This window comes from Mustela nivalis, assembly GCF_964662115.1.
Source record: "Mustela nivalis genome assembly, chromosome: 14".
NCBI lineage: Eukaryota > Metazoa > Chordata > Mammalia > Carnivora > Mustelidae > Mustela > Mustela nivalis.
This window is the reverse complement of record NC_139033.1, coordinates 81,069,253-81,086,328: the sequence shown is the minus strand read 5'-3', so window position 1 is coordinate 81,086,328 and position 17,076 is coordinate 81,069,253. Positions and strand designations below refer to the sequence as shown.

General features: G+C 43.7%; 1 pseudogene across 1 annotated transcript; it reads left to right on the top strand.

Annotated features, from left to right (window-relative positions):
- Positions 1 to 15,833: 15,833 nt before the first annotated feature.
- Positions 15,834 to 16,464, top strand: LOC309847403 (large ribosomal subunit protein uL6 pseudogene; annotated as a pseudogene). Its single transcript has one exon. The product of its transcript is annotated as a large ribosomal subunit protein uL6 pseudogene (transcript).
- The last annotated feature ends 612 nt before the right edge of the window (positions 16,465 to 17,076 follow it).

Here is a 17,076-nt window from a genome sequence, read left to right as displayed (position 1 = left end):
AAAATATAAGCCAATTGAGTCCAGGAACACATAAAAAAGACAATAAAGCATGGACAAGTAGAGTTTATCCCAGTAATGCAAGACTGACTTAACATTTAAAAATCAATATAATTTACAATATTAACAGACCAAAAAAAAAAAAAAAAGTGATCATCTCAATAGTTGGCAAAAAAAAAAAGAAAAGAAAAGAGCATTGACAGAACCCAATACCTGTTCATAATTCAAAACAAAACAAAATGTCTCAGCAAACTAAGAAGTGAAGAGAATTTCCATAAACTTATACAGGGCAAATGCTAAAAACCTAGAGCTAATATCATAGGACAGAAGGAGTACTTCCTCCTGAAGTCAGTAACAAGACAAGGATGTCTTTTCTTGCTATTTTATTCAACATTTTAATGGCAATCCTAGCCAGCTAAATAAGGCAAGAAAAAGAAAATCATGTAAACTGGAAAGAAGTGAAAATATATTCACAGACATGTCCATCTTAAGTAGGACATGATTGGGTACCATGAAAACTCTAGGGACTCTACCAAAAAATCTACTAGAACTAGTAAGTAAATATAGCATAATCACAGGATACAGAATTGACATCTAAGAATCAGTAAGTTTCTTCAAATGCTGACAATAAGCAATTGAAGTTTGAAATTTTAAGAAATGCCATTTACAATACCATCAAAACCCACAAAACATTTAGGGAGAAATATAACAATGTATATAAGAGAGGTACACTACAAATTATGAAACATTGCTGAGAGAAATTTAAAAAGAAATAAATGGAAATATATGCCAAGTTCATGAATCAGAAGACTTAATATTGATAAATTTCCAAATCCCTCATATTAATCTATAGATTCAATGCAATCCAAAATAAAAATCCCAGCAGCTTTTATAAAGAATGTTAAGTTCATTCTAAAATGTATATGGAGGCATCTGGGTGGCTCAGTGGGTTAAAGCCTCTGCCTTCGGCTCAGGTCAGATCGCAGGGTCCTGGGATTGAGCCCTGCATTGGCCTCTCTGCTCAGTAGGGAGCCTGCTTCCTTCTCTCTCTCTCTCTCTCTGCCTGCCTCTGTGCCTACCTGTGATCTCTCTCTCTGTCAAATAAATAAATAAAATATTAAAATGTATATGGAAATGCAAAGAACTGAAGCCAAATTTTTTAAATAGAAGCAATTTTGAAAATTAAAAACAAAGTTGTACAACTTACAATATCTTATTTCAAAACTCACGGCAAAGTTATAATCATCAAGGCAGTTGGTACAGCATAAACGTAGACATATACATCAGTGAAACAGAAGAGAGTCCAGAAACAAATGCACAGATATATAGTCAATTGATTTTGACAAAGTTGCCAAGGGAATTCAGTGGGGGAAAGGATAGTTTTTTCCCAACAATTTGTGCTGGAACTGTTGGGTATCCACATGGGAAGAAATGAACCTTGATCCTTATCTGATAAAATATACAAAAATTAACCTGAAATGGATTGTAAACCTAAATGTAAAAGTTAACATTGAAAAACTTGAAGAAGAACACATGGAAGAAGATATTTGCCACCTTGGCAGATTTCTTAGGAAATGAAAAAACGTAAACCATAAAGGAAAAATGAATGATTAGTTAAACTTTATCAAAATGAAAAACTTCTTTAAAAGCACTCCTAAGGAAAAGATGGGCCAAAAACTGTATATTTGACAAAAGGCTTTTAGGCAGAATACGTAAGGAACTTGCAACACAAAAGTCAGAAGACAAATGAAACTTCATTATGAATTAAAAGATTTGAGCAGATGTTTTACAGAAGATACACCAGTGGCCAATGAGCACATGAAAAGATGTTTAATATCTCTAGTTATAAGAGAAATGCAAATTAAAATGATAATGAGGCAGCAAATTAGACATCGATGTGAACATTTCTGAGATCACAATGTGCTTTGGTGAAAGGCGTGACGGTGGTAATGGGCACCATGTTTCCTTCTGTAGAGATGCACCACAGAGTTGATGAAATATGGTAGTATACCTACACAAAGCCACCAGCATGGTATTGGCTCCCTACTTCTTTCCAGCACTAGACTTTTCAGTGAAAGGAATACAGTGGTTCATATATCCACAGTAGGAACAGACCTCTTTTTTCTAAAGGGCTCTTTGAGGCAGAGTAGAGGAAAAGGATCTATGGCCTGACTAGTTAGAGAACTTTTCCTGTGACACAATGTTAAAGATGAATTCCTAACTGTTTTCTGCATTCCACCTTTCTTTGTACAAAAACATGGGGGTGCCTGGCTGGCTCAGTGGGTTAAGGCCTCTGCCTTCTGCTCAGGTCATGATCCCAGGGTGCTAGGATCGAGCCCCGCATCGGGCTCTCTGCTCAGCAGGGAACCTGCTTCTCTTCCTCTCTGCCTCTCTGCCTACTTGTGATCTCTGTCTCTGTCAATAAATAAATAAATAAATAAAATCTTAAAAAAAAACTCTGATGTGCAGTATACCCTGTTTTTTTTTTATAAGATTTTATTTATTTGACAGAGAGATCACAGGTAGGCAGAGCAGCAGACAGAGGGAGAAGGAGAAGCAGGCCCCCCATTGAGCAGACAGCCTGATGAGGGGCTTAATCCCAGTACCCTGGGATCATGACCTGAGCCAAAGGCAGACACATAACTGACTGAATCACCCAGGTGCCCCCCCACCCTGAATTTTCTAAAATAACCACAGTTTATATCAAAAAAAGAATGGAGAAGCAGAATGGCACATAAGGATTGCTACTGTTTTTAAAGGATCTATTTGTCCATGCACTTGTCAATGTCAGCCAGTGCACACAATCTTGTAAAGATCTACAGTTGCCCACTTGAATTTTTCATCATGTGCATCTGTTTCTTTTTTTTTAAGATTTTTTTTTAATTTTATTTATTTGACAGAGAGAGATCACAAGTAGGCAGAGAGGCAGGCAGAGAGAGGAAGGGAAGCAGGCTCCCTGCTGAGCAGAGAGCCCGATGCGGGACTCGATCCCAGCACCCTGAGATCATGACCTGAGCCGAAGGCAGCAGCTTAACCCACTGAACCACCCAGGCGCCCTGTGCATCTGTTTCTTAACAGAAACCAAAAACAGAAACCAAAATCTATAATTGATCACACTAAAAAAGGTGCCTTTCAGACTGGGAATGGCAAATAAATGACCTGGAAATAATATTAAGAAAACTAAAGGGCTGGGAAGTGCAGTCATAGACTTCTAGTCTGAGTGATGAAGGGGAGTCTTCCCAGGAATGGCCTCCTGTGCCCCTGAGAGCCAGGGGCAATGTGTATCCTGGCACTGCCACCAACAGGCTCTTTGGCCCTAGCCAACGCTTTGTGGCTCCCATCCACGCTTTCTGAAACACACCCAAGTCAGAGCAAAATTCCAATGTGTTTGAAGATGAGTGTTAAACATAAGAGTGTTCATATAAGCAGAGGCTGTGTGCATCCTAAAGCAAGATGCTCCATTTGTCCCTTTACATTGCTGGCTACAATGCAATAATCCCACTGTATGGTCACTTGGTAAAATCTAAAATGTCACTTGGTAAAATCTAAAATAACCATTATCCAAGAAATGAAATTTTGGTAACTTCAAGAATATGATTGAATTTATTTTAGTAAAGGGGATGTAAGGCAAAGCTCACAGATTTAGAACCACATATATGTGTTTTTTAAACCTTAAACTCATCAAGTAATAGGTTCAGGAAGTAGAAATGCATGTGACTTTAAAGCTTTGTGACTAGTTTAAGTCCATGACCTTCTCTAGGATAATCCCTGTTCCAAAGGAAAAGCATACATTTACCTAAATTTCTGACTTTTAAAACAAGTTCAGATCAGATTTATTGATGTACAATTCACATACAATAAAATGCATTTGTTTTCAATGAACTGGTCATTGTAACCACCAGCACCATCAAAATCTGCAACATTCCCATTACCTTAGAAAGTTTCCCAGTGCCCCAGTGTCCCTCAGCCTCCACATTCACAGCCCCAGGCGAACACTTGTGATCAAATTTGTGACACTGGGCATTAGATTTATCTTTGAGATCTATTTTGTTAATCCCTGTATCTACTGATGGACACTTTAGTTATTTCCACCTTTTGGTTATTGCAAATAATGCTGCTATGAATATTGGGGTACAAGCATTTGTTTGAGTCCTTACTTTCAATTCTTTCGCATGTACACCTAGGAGCAGAATTGCTGGGTCATGTGGTAAATACTGTGTTTGACTTTTTGAGGAACCACCAAGCTATTTTCCACAGCGGTTGAAATATTTTACATTCCCACTAGTAGTCCAGGAGGGTTCCAATCTCTCCAAAATTTCTGATTGGGTGAAAACAATTTCAGTAAACTTAAACACTCTGTGCATCAGTTTCCCCAATTCTAAAATGCAGAAAATGATATTATTCTACTGTGGTTGTGAAATTTAAATGAACAAATGTATGTAAATGACTTAGGTCTTGCAAACATGAGTGCTATAATAAATGCTAGCTGGTATCATCGCCACTGTCACTACTAGTGAGGATCAGACTGCCTGAAATCTGCAAACTTTGAAATCCATACCGCTTCCTTGGGTCTCCTAGGGCAGCAGAGTGGGCCAGGGGCCGGAAGCTGGAGTTGAGTCAGACGAACCCCTGGAGATGTGCACAATGAACAGACCGCATGGAAGGGGCCACGTAGCACAGGGGAGTGGCAGCATATCCCTTCCTTTCATGCAGCAGGAAGGAGAGGCTCACAGAGGCTGAGTGGTCTTGGCTCCTGCCCTTTTCTTTTCACGCATGCTTTAGGAAGCAGAGCAGAAAGTAAAGTGTATTGCTTCTCATGCATGTCAGGTGTGTGCAAAGAGCCTGATGGAATCACCTCAATAGCAAGAACAAGCCCAAGATGATGCTGCAGGTGTCCCTGACTGTGACCCAAGCATGGTGTTCACACACTTGGTTTTCCTCAGGATTCTTTCCAGCAATTTGGTGACTGTGGTCACAATATAGGCATATTCTCTCAAGATCTCTTGAACAAGAGAGTGGCCCAGCGTGAATACTCTATGTGACTTGGTGCCATCACCCAACTGTTACTGCTAATCCCACAGGCTTGTCTACAGTGAAGATCTGTATCCTTTGAATGGCAAACTTCCAACTCCATAGCAGTGTAAATTTTCACTTTTAAAAAAATTGGCATTTACAAGGAGAAGATATGTGTGATATGTTGTGGGAGGTCTGACCAATACTTCTGCAACCCTTCCCTCCTAATGCATCTGCTGTGCATTCATCTCCCCCCGAAGCCATGGGCAACACAGGCTTTGCCCCACTGGGTACACGGGAAGTCTGCCAAGAAGGGCTTTGCTCTCACCCTTGTGAACGGTGGGTCACTTCCTGGTTCTTTCCTATTATGATTGTTAAGTTTGAATAGGGCTGATGACTAGACATTAGATAGTTTTTCTAAAACCTTTTTAATAGAGTTTGTTACAACACCTGAGAAGAATGAAAAAAGATCGTGTCACACATATTCCCCCCCAGCATAGCAAAATAGCTGCCTTCATCTCTCCAGACTTTCTTCTAGTCTTTTCTCTTATTGACCCATATTTTACATTGTTGTAATCACCATGTGTGGAAAATTAAGGTGCTCTCTCCTCAGCTTTGCTCATAAACAAGTGTTTTCATGTCACTTTATTTAATTTTAATAACTGTATGATAATCTGTTGGGTTCGTATATCATTTATTTAGACATGCCTCTACAACTGGCATTCAGTTTTCCCCAGTCTTCCCTGATAACAAATTTTATTTACCTATCCTTGGTTTTATACAGTGTGTAAAAAAATTAGGCTTAAGATTTAAATTGTTAAAACTGTAATAAAATGAGCCCCTAGACTCAGTTGCATTCAAATGACTGACATGATTCTATTGACATCTCTTCTGAATAGTGAAAAACACTCACTATTTATTGTGAATAATAACTCACATAATTTATTCTTTGGAGCTTTTATTTTTTAATTTTATTTATTTATTTTTAAAGTAGGTTCCATGCCCACTGTGGAACCCAAGGTGGGGCTGGAACTCATGACCCTGGGATCAAAACCTGAGTGAGCTGAGATCAAGAGTTGGACTCCCAACCAACTGAGCCACCCAGGAGCCCCCTGGAACTTTTCTGAGTAGGTCAGGTCACAGAATTTGAGCCTGGGTGTTGCTACCCTCCTTCATCCCTCTTATATCAGACTTGTAGAGAGCCACCAGCAAAGGATGCCTCCCCAGTGGAGCAGCATTTTGGAAAGACAGCACCCTTTTAGTGAGAGCCACTCTCAGGGCTGGACACACGGCTCTCTGGGGCAGTGTCTGCCACAAGGCTGATCAAGCACAGGTGAATGACGGCTGTCCTGTTGGGGGCCATACTGAAGTCAAGTCAACAGGAGGGGGTAACTGCAGCACATGTATTCTGCCACCCAAAGCAACTGGAAACCCTGACAAAATTCATGAATCAGATATTTTCGGACATTGCACAGCAGGTAGCACAGAGCTGTGATCCCTGAGAAAAGAAAACGAAGAAAGGTAAGTGCTAACATTGCCCTGGATTTCTGCCTGGGGCTACTTCATGGACCACAGCTTGGGAAACAAGGACCTCAGTATGTAGTGTCTGGTGGCTTAGCTGCCTTGAAGATCGGAGACGGGAGTGGAGGGACTTAGTTGTGATTTGTGGGACAGAGTCCTGGAGAGAAAGGAATTCTTCAGGGAAGGAGCTCCAGAAATCCTCACAGGGTGCCCTGAGCATTTGTGAGTTACAGAGCCATGGGGGATGCCATGGAGATGGACCAAGAGCAAATGCCAGAGAGCTGTGAGGAGGCCAATCCCAGGAGCTCAGCCACAGTGGACAACTCTCAGTGACCCCCCCACACACTGTAGAGATTCCCAAAGGGTTCCACCTTAGTAGTGGGCTACACAAGCCCTAGAGTGAGTGTACATTGAACTTCCCCAACAAAGCTTAAAAATAAGCCTTGAAAGGGTCAGGCTAATAATCTGTAAAGGACTTAAATGCCTGCTTAAAGAGACACAGAAGAGGGATGCCTGGGTGGCTCGGTTAAGCCGCTGCCTTCAGCTCAGGCCATGATCCCAGGGTCCTGGGATTGAGTCCTGCATCAGGCTCCCTGCTCTCCAGGGAGCCTGCTTCTCTCTGCCTCTTCCTGCTTTTGCGTGCTCTCTCTCTCTGACAAATAAATAAATAAGATCTTAAAAAAGAGAGAGAGAGAGACAGAAGAAAGGAAAAGTATAGATCAAGGTCCTTTGTGAACACAGATGTGAAATCCTCAATAAGATATTATCAAGTCTTAACTCAGCCATGTATACAAATGATAATACATCACAGTCAGTAAAGTTTATCCCAGGAACAAAAGGTTGGCTCAACATTTGAAAGTCAATCAACATAATTCTTCCTATCAACAGACTCAAGAAGGAAAATTTTATGATCATCTCAATCAATCTAGAAACAGCATTTAACAAAATTCAACATCCATTTGTGATTTTATTTTATTTATTTATTTTTAGAGATGTTATTTATTTGACAGAGAGAGATCACAAGTAGGCAGAGAGGCGGACAGAGAGAGACGGAGAAGCAGGCTCCCTGTGGAGCAGAGAGCCCAATGCAGGGCTCGATCTCAGGACCCTGAGATCATGACCTGAGCCCAAGGCGGAGGCTTAACCACTGAGCCACCGAGGCACCCCCCATTTGTGATAAAAACAACAACAACAACAAAAACAACTCAGCAAACCAGGATTAAAAGAGATATTCCTTAATCTGGTAAAAGCATCTAGGAAGCCCCTACAGCTAGCCCCATGTTTAAAGGTGAAAGACTGAATGCTTTTCCTCACGCTCAGGAACAAGGCAAGGATGTCTGACCTCACTGCTTCTATTCACCATTGTACTGCAGGTCCTAGCAAGTGCAAAGGCAAGAAAAACAAATCAAAGGCACAAAGATTGGAAAGGAAGAAATAAAAACATCTTGGCTTGCATATGACATGAATTTCTATGCAGAAAACCCAATGAAATCTATACAAAAGCTAAAACTAACAAGTGAATTTAGCTGTGTACTAGCAAAGAACCATCAAAAGTCGAAATTAAAAATGTTTCAATATATAATAGCACCAGAAAACATGAAATACTTAGGAAGAAATCCCACAACATAGGTGCAAAAACTTTTTGCTGCAAACTGCAAAATACTGGTGAAAGAAATCAAAGAATTCCTTGAATACATGGAATGATACATTGTGTTCGTGGGTTGGAAAGCTCTCTTCTCCCAAACTGGTATAGAGACTAAACTCAGTCCGAATCAAAATCTTAGCAGGCTTTTTTGTAGAAATTGGCAAGCCAATTCTAAAATTCACACTGAAAGACAATGTCAGAGGAGAACAACTCTTCCATGGGTTTGCCTGGGTCTTTACAAGGACACACACCATCTGATCTCGAGACTTACTACAAAGCTACAGTCATTAAGGCTGGACAGCACTGCACAAGGGATGGGCACACACCAATGGAACAGAAGACAGAGTCCCGAAGTAGCCCAATACAGATGTGGTCAATTGATTTTTGACAAAGCATAAAGTCCAGTTCTTTAAAAAGTTCAGTAGCAGAGAATGGATCATTTTGGTTTGAAAGTCCTTGCAGGTCATCTAAAGGGCAGTTAGAAGGATAGGTGAAACTCAGGGAGGGCTTCTGGGCTCTGGAGACATAGTTTGGGAGTCCTTGAGTTAGAGGTGGAAGTGAAAGTTTTGGGAAGGCAGGAACTGCCCCAAGTGGGTAGGGAGATGGAGGAGAATGCCGAGGGATAGCTTTTTCAGTCTAGGATAGGACAACGACAGGACCATGAGACACCCAAGGCAGAGACACACAGGCCTTTATTTAATACTGAACATATGGGAAGGGGGGACCACTGCCCAGAAGCACAGGAAGGATCAGAGCAGTGGGGGACAGAAGCGATGCCCCAGAGATGAAGAAGGGGAAAATGGGTGAGCAGAGGCGGAACCGTCTGAGCAATGTGAGTGTGTGCCTACGAACCGTGCCTGCTGCACATGAACCTGATGTCACCTTCTGCTCTGCATGGAAGAACTAACAGCCACGGGCTTTTCATTACTAGTGGCCTTTAAGAAAACCAGCTACCATCCAGAGGGATTTCTGGGTGCCAATCAGTACTCTAAAAGCTTCATGAATATTGAATCACTTCACCCTCACACCTCTCTGAAGTAGATACAATTATCCCCATTCTGCAGAAGAGGGAACTTTGAGCACATGCCATTCCACACTATGCTTGCTGCTCTTGGGATGATGAAAACAATGACTCAGGAGGCCTCTGAAGGTTTGCACCTTGTCCCTGCTTCTTATGACACCCAGCAAGACCACACACCTGGTACAGGCAGGTCCAGGGCTGGTCTGGGAGAGCCTTGTCATGCTGCTCACACCCAGCATGAATGGATCCATCTTGTTCCCCCAGGTGGAGTAGGGGAAGGGCTATTGAATTGTGGTCTCAGATTTCTGGCCCTTGTTCCAAGCTGCCTGTTTCTCTCTGCTCAAATGCAGATTGCCCCCCCTCCCCCAGAGTTGCTAGAGAACAGTTCTTGGAGACTGGACCAAGGCACCGTGTTCTGCCTTCTGCACTCTCGCTCTAGCACCAAATTCACATGGTTTCCCTTCAAGGACGGGTTTTGAAGCAGCCAGGCCCAGCGGAGTGGCTCAACAAAATGAAGAATAGGTTTAAATTTAAAAAAAGAAAACAAAAACTTGATTCTAAAATGTTGAGGCACACTTATTTGAATGGTTTACTCTTCAAACTGAGAGAAACCCAGAGTTACTTCCAAATTATTTTGAATGGCAATAACCCTTTAAAATTTGTGCGTGAAAAGTCTTCCAGTGTAAGCGAACAGCAAGGACTTGGGGTTTTTTGCTGGCTCTTCATTTCAAAGTCACCTGGTATTTTTGGTCTTCTGTACCTTTTGTAACTTCCTCTGAATAAGAGGAAATATGGTTGCCATTTGTGTTTAATTTATTTTAAACAAATCAAAGCACTGATTTCTACTTCCTGCCTGTGTAATACTTGAGCTGCAGGCTTCAAAGGGCAGAGTAACTATGTTCTTGAGTGATTGGGCGTCTGTTGTATTATTTTATAAACAGTTCAAAGTTTTGCATTGCATAGGAGCAACTGGTACAACATGGAGATATTTTCTGTGTGAGCAGCAGCAGAGAACTCTGAGTGACCTTTACATTTGTCTTGTGCTAGTTCATAGATTAAATTTAGATTTGGGTAGAATATATATTTACATAAAGACTCAGAGTTTATTTTTCCTGTTTTCTCTAACACTGCTTAACTTATTCTCTGAAATGTTTATCGCAAATGGCAGGTTGTCCCAAAGAGCAGTAGAAAGAAAACTAAATACTTACTCATCACTTGGTTTTCTTCAGGTTCATTGGGTTTAGGAAACTCTACCTAGGTGAGCAGCTTGCTTCAGTGGGGGCCTCTCCCCAGAACCAAATTCCCAGGCCTTTGGGTGTGTGGGTTTCAGAATCCAGCGATCCCAGGGCCGCACAGGGCATGTTCCCCTCACACTGGTTGTTAGGGCAAAGATGTTACCATACCTTGATTCCAAAGCAAGTTCACTTTTTTTTAAATTATTTTTTAAGGATTTTGTTTATTTATTTGACAGAGAGATAGAGAGCACAAGTAGGCAGAGTAGTAGGCAGAGGGAGAGGGAGAAGCAGGGTCTCTGCTGAGCAGGGAGCCCAATGCAGGGCTCGATTCCAGGACCCTGGGATCATGGCTTGAGTCAAAAGCAGATGCTTAACTGACTGAGCCACACAGGCACCCCTGCAAGTTCACTTATTTAAAAACAAACAAACAAACAAACAAAAACCAGAATTCAAGCTGGTGCAGCCACTCTGAAAAACGTTATGGAGGTTCCACAAAAAGTTGAAAATAGATCTACCCTATGACCCAGCAATTGCACTACTGGGTATTTACCCCAAAGACACAAATGTGATCCGAAGGGACACGTGCACCCCTATGTTTATAGCAGCAACATCTACAATAGCCAAACCATGGAAAGAGCCCAGATGTTCACTGAGAGATGAATGCATAAAGAAGATGCGGTGTATATATACAATGGAATATTACACAGCCATCAAAAACCCCCGAAATATTGCCATTGCAATGGCATGGATGGAACTAGATGGTATTATGCTAAGCAAAATAAGTCAATCAGAGAAAGGCAATTATCCTATGATCTCACTGATATGAGGAATTTGAGAAACAAGACTGAGGATCATAGAGGAAGGGAGGGGAAAATAAATAAGACGGAACCAGACAGGGAGACAAACCATAAGAGACTTAATCTCAGGAAATAAACTGAGGGTTGCTGGAGTGGAGGGGGGTGAGAGGGATGGGGTGGCCAGGGGATGGACATTGGGGAGGGTATGTGCTATGGTGAAGGCTGTGAATTGTGTAAGACTGATGAATCACAGACCTGTACCGCTGAAACAAATAATACATTACATGTTAATTAAAACAAAACAAAACAAAACAAAACAACAGTTCGCCAAGGCTCTGTTGGGGCTGCTCAGCCTCCCTGTCCAGTCTGTGTTGCTGTCCCCTCTGCTCTGGACAATCACGGCCATTTGTACATTTGTACATTCTGCTGCTGGTTGGCGTGATGGGCCAGGCACAGAGGAATGTTTGTAGGCACATGGCCATCACAGTGCTGGGTGGCCTCTGTGTGAGAAGCTCTTCTCTCCTGCTGGGAGGAGCATGGGTGAGAGTCTGGGGGTGGGGTCACTCAGGGCCAGACAGATGCTAATCAGTGCTGGTGGTACAGCGCACACACAGGTCTTGCCCAGCCCAGCATCACGGTCTGGGGTAGCCATCGATGGGCCTCCCACCAAGAGCTCCCGGATGTGCAGGCTCAGCAAAATATGTGGGTCACACGCCACTCGGGAGCAAGGCTTAGACAGCATCTTTCGAGGCGGGGAGGGGGGGTTGCCATCTAAACTAACGTGCACTGGAGGGAGGCCATGGGGACTCTGGGTGAAAGTTGCAAGCCCAGTGCTCTGATCAGGGACCTAAGGGGCTGGCCCTGTCCTGCTCCCAGGACCGGGCAGGGGCAGTCCTGACAGGAAGCAGCTTGGCAGGCTGCGACGGGCGCTGGGCACTTTAATCTCTTGCCTGTCTTCACTGAGAGGCTGTGAGCGCTCCAATTCCGTTTTTCACTTCTTTGGAAGTGCTGATAAGATGGGAACAGAATAAATCAAACGCCAAGTTACATGTTTCCTGGCTTAGGAAGAAAAACTAAGCATAACCTTGGAAATGCTCCCAGACGGTATTTTTTTTTTTTCCTCCCAAGTTGATTTTCCTTCTTGTTTTTTATTGTGGTAAAATATACGTAACCTAAAACTGACCATGTTCACTATCTCTAAAGGCACAATTCAGTGGCATTAAGCACATTCACATAGCCGCGCAGCCATCCCCACCAGCCATCTCGTTTTGCACCCTCCCCATCAGAACCGCTGCCCCCTTACACATGAACTCCCTGATTCCATGCTTCCCCCTACCCAGCTACCCAGGCACCCAGGAACTACAGCCAAGGTGTCCTCTCTGCAGGCATGCATGTCCTGGCCCCAAACTACTCCTGGTGTGGGCTGGCCCTGGGCAGAGCTGAGAGCACTGGGCACAACTGTTCCCGTTGTAAAGAAGGGGTTCTGTCAGACGTCTGTCATCTTTTTCTTTTTAAAGTTTTTTTTTTTTTTTTTGAGAGGGAGAGCACAAGCAGGGGGCACAGCAGAAGGAGAGGGACAAGCAGACTCCCTGCTGGGAGGGGAGCCCAACACAGGGCTTGATCCCAGAACCCCAAGATCATGACCTGAGCCGAAGGCAGGCTGTTAACCAACTGAGCCAGACAGGAGCCCCATTAATCATCTTTATAGTGGTCACAGCCAACCTGTGCAGAGCACAGGCATCCCCAGGCACCGTCCTAAACCCACTGCATGCAGTTCTAGTCCTTCAGCTGCCTTTGGTCTCGTCTTTACTGAACAGATGCAACAGGAAGCAGTTTCATTAACCCACATCCTTGACTGCAGGGTGAAGGAGAGGGAGAGGCTCTCTGAGGCTGGACTGGGGTTTTATTTTTTTTCTGTGTTAGTCCCGATCCCCACAACGACCCACGAGGGCTGTAGATATTTCACTGGCATTTTGTATCCAAGAAAACAGGTATAGAGAAATTAAATCTAATGAAAATTAAAATCCCAGATTAGATTAAATCTAATCGAAGGGTGTGTTTCTTCCAGACCAGAAGCGTCGATGCTCCTCAAGCCCCGGTCCGAGGATGGTGCAGGAGTCTCTCTGGGCCTTCGTTCCCACTGTGTCATCAGGGCTGGGATGCCAGCTGCATCAAGGCCCAGAGTGTGTGCTCAGAGCAGCTTCCCCTCCTCGGAGAGAGTGACTAGCCTATGTCATTTCTGGTTTAACTTTCTAGTGCAAAGGTCCACTGCAGGCCTTCAGGGACACGAATCAGTACGTGTGTTTTGCAAACAGCTTCGGGAAAGGGAAAGGGTGATTCTGAAGATCTTGGGCAGGGTCAGAGCAGCTGACTCTCTGAGTGACTGAGTGACAATGTCAGCTCTGGGCACAAGTCCAGGGCACAGCGTGCGTGGGCTTTGACCCCCTGGCCCTGTTGTCTCTGTGTTTACCCACTCTGCTTCCTCTGCAACTGATGTCATTGTGACTTCATATTTTGCCCTCAGCTGATGAGGGCCACCTGCAGGACACCTACCCGCTGAAGCCCACCCCCTCTTGCCCCTCCACCCGCCCACTCTCCAGTGGTTCAGGAGCTCAAAATGGTCACCACATTGTTAAACGGTTGGAAAAAATTAGAAGGAGATCTCACAACCCCTGCAAATTATATGAAATTGCAATATCCGTGTCCACAATGAAGCTTAATAAACACAGTCACACATTTGTTTAGGAATTGTCTGTGACTGCTTTCGCAGTCTGATTAGGGACTGTGTGGCCTGAAGAGCCAAAAATATTTCCTCTCTGGCCTTTTCCAAAGTGTTCCAAGCCCAGGCAGAGTCCTCCTTCCTGTGATGATAGCAGTTGAGTCGGTAGTAGCATTTCACATGGTCAGCTCAAACCTCTAGCTCCTAATCGGAAAGGAAAGTGCATGGAGAGACAACCCGCGTGATTCTCAGAGACAGAGCAGGGCTCATGCGTCCCTACCTCTGGCTGCGTGGGGCCGGAGACCAATCAGACCTGTCCTTCACTGAGAGGACGGGGCTCTGCTGCAGGCCCCTGGCAGGCAGCTCAGGCCCGTGTACAGAGCTCACGGGATGCTCTTCAAAGGGACACCTACAGAGGAGACTTCCCCGTGTTGCCAGAGCAACTCCTATAGAGCCGTCTGCCCTGACTTACCCATGTGCGCGTTTGCGCGCATGCGTGTGCGTGACAACAGCCCATCCGTGTGACGGTGGCTCCCGGCCTTTCACAGCACTGTCTGCTCCTGTGATAGCTGTTCTAGATTTGCCCTGGGAAGCCACTTTTTCAGTTGGCAGGAGGAGCTGAGAAACCACAGAGGAACTGGCCAGGCACGGAGCTAGGCAGAGCCCCTGGTGACTTGCAGCTCCTCTGAAAGTGGGGTTCCTGCAGAAGGACAGGGGCCACGTGGCATTTCAGCACCCCTCAGCATTCACATAAAAATTGAGGATGAGGACAAGGTGGGCTTTAGAAAGCTGCTTGGCCCTCTGTCACTGTGCATCTTTTTAAAATTTTGTGATGAAATGCATATAACACCGAATTTCCCATCTTAACCACTTTCCCCCTTTGATGAATGTTTATTCATCAAAATGCATACCAAGTAGTGTGCCAGGTATCAGAGATACAACAACAACAACCATCAGGTGACGGATTTCCCAGTCGACTATAAATTCATTGTCAAATGCTGACCCTTAAAGTTGGCAGGGCAAGGCCAGAGTCCACTGGCCTACAGCTTCTGACACATGGAAATGTAATTGTTCAAGTTCAGAATGTCTGAAATCTTAAATGTAAGGAAAAAAAATCATGACTCAAGCTTATTACTTCTCGGGGAGCCCAGGCTGATTGTACAAATATCTCCTCAGTAGTAGAGTCTTCTTAGAAGCCAAGTTAGTAATGTATTTAAGTGTATTATTAATGTATTAAAAGTAACGTATTAAAATGCACACATGGACAGGATACAGCCAGAAATGCAGTCAAACTCTCAAGTTTGGGGACGCCTGGGTGGCTCAGTTGGTTAAGCAGCTGCCTTCGGCTCAGGTCATGATCCCAGCGTCTTGGGATCGAGTCCCACATCGGGCTCCTAGCTCAGCCGGGAGCCTGCTTCTCCCTCTGCCTCTGCCTGCCATTCTGTCTGCCTGTGCTCGCTCTCTCCCCCTCTCTCTCTCTGATAAATAAATAAAATTTTAAAAAAAAAAATTTTTTTAAAAATAAAAAAAAATTAAAAAAAAAAAAAAAAAAAACCTCTCAAGTTTGTCCTCCCTCTACCTGAACACTATTTCATTAAAATGCTCTTTCTTCAAAAAAATACTCTTTCATACAGGGGCACCTGGGTGGCTCCATGGGTTAAGCCTCAGCCTTCAGCTCAGGTCCTGATCTCAGGGTCCTGGGATCAAGCCCTGAATCGGGCTCTCTGCTCAGTGGGGAGACTGCTTCCCCCCATCTCTCTCTGCCTGCCTCTCTGCCTACTTGTGATCTCTGTCCGTTAAATAAATAAATAAATAAATAAATAAATAAATAAATAAAATCTTTAAAAAAATGTTTCATACACTCTTTGGCACATCTACTGTGGGAATGAAGACTGTTCTCAGCAATAAGAACTTCGTCATTCCAGAAGGTGTTGATATCACTCTGAAGGGATGCACTGTTATTGTGGAGGGCCCCGGAAGAACCCAGCAAAAGGACTTTAATCCCATCCCTGTAGAACTCAGTCTCCCTGGAAGGAAAAGAAGAAGCTCCCAGTTGACAAATGGTGAGGAACTAGAGCAGAACCAGCTACCTGTTTGTGCTGTCTGTGATCACGTATAGAACACAATCAATGGCGTTACCCTGGGCTTCTGGGACAAGACGAGGTGTACGCTCAGTTCCTCATCCCTGTTTTTATCCAAGAGGTGGTTCTCTTGTTGAAATCTGAAATTTCTTGGCTGAAAAATACATCTGCAGGGGTTTAGATGAGGCCCGGCGTTACTTGTTCTGTATCTCAAGTCCAGAAAAGTGGATTAATTCTTGAAGGCAATGACATTGAACTTGTATCACACTCAGCTGCTTTGATTCAGCAAGCCACAACCATTAAAAACAAGGGTATCAGAAAATTTGGGGATGGTATCTATATTTCTGAAAAAGGAACAGTTCAGCAAGCTGATGAATAAGATCTAAGCTGTCCAGCTACAGAAACAGCAAGATGCCAGATGAGTTTTCAGACTTATTTGTGACAGCCTAAAGATGCAATAAACGCTGTACTGATTTGGGGCTTTTTCTTAAACCAATCATCCTTTCGAACAGTTTGGCCATTAAACTGTTCAGAAGTAAATCGTAGTGTGCTGTCCATACTGTTCCGAGACATGTTTGCCATCTCTGTGGTTTTGTTTGGTTTTGGGTTCTTGTTTATATTTCTTTCCTTTTTTTATTATTATGGTAAAATACACACAGCATGAAATTTACCACCTTACCCATTTCTGAGTGTCCAGAGACACTCAGTGACATTAAGCACATTCACACTGTTGCGCAACCATCACCACCGTCCTTCTCCAGAACTTTGTCATCTGCCCAAACTGGGACTCTGTCCCCATTAAACACTAACTCCCCCTGCCCCTGCCCCTCCCCAGCCCCTGGCAACCACCGTTCTATGAATTTGACTGCTCTGGTTACCTCTCACGAGTAGAGTTGTACAGTATTCACCCTTTCGAGATTGGCTTCTTCTACTTCCTAGAATGTTCTCAATTTCTTCTCCTCTGTAGCATGTATCAGAAATGCCTTCCCTTTTAAGGCTGAATAATATGTCATCATATGTACATCTTGCTGGTCATATAGCCACATG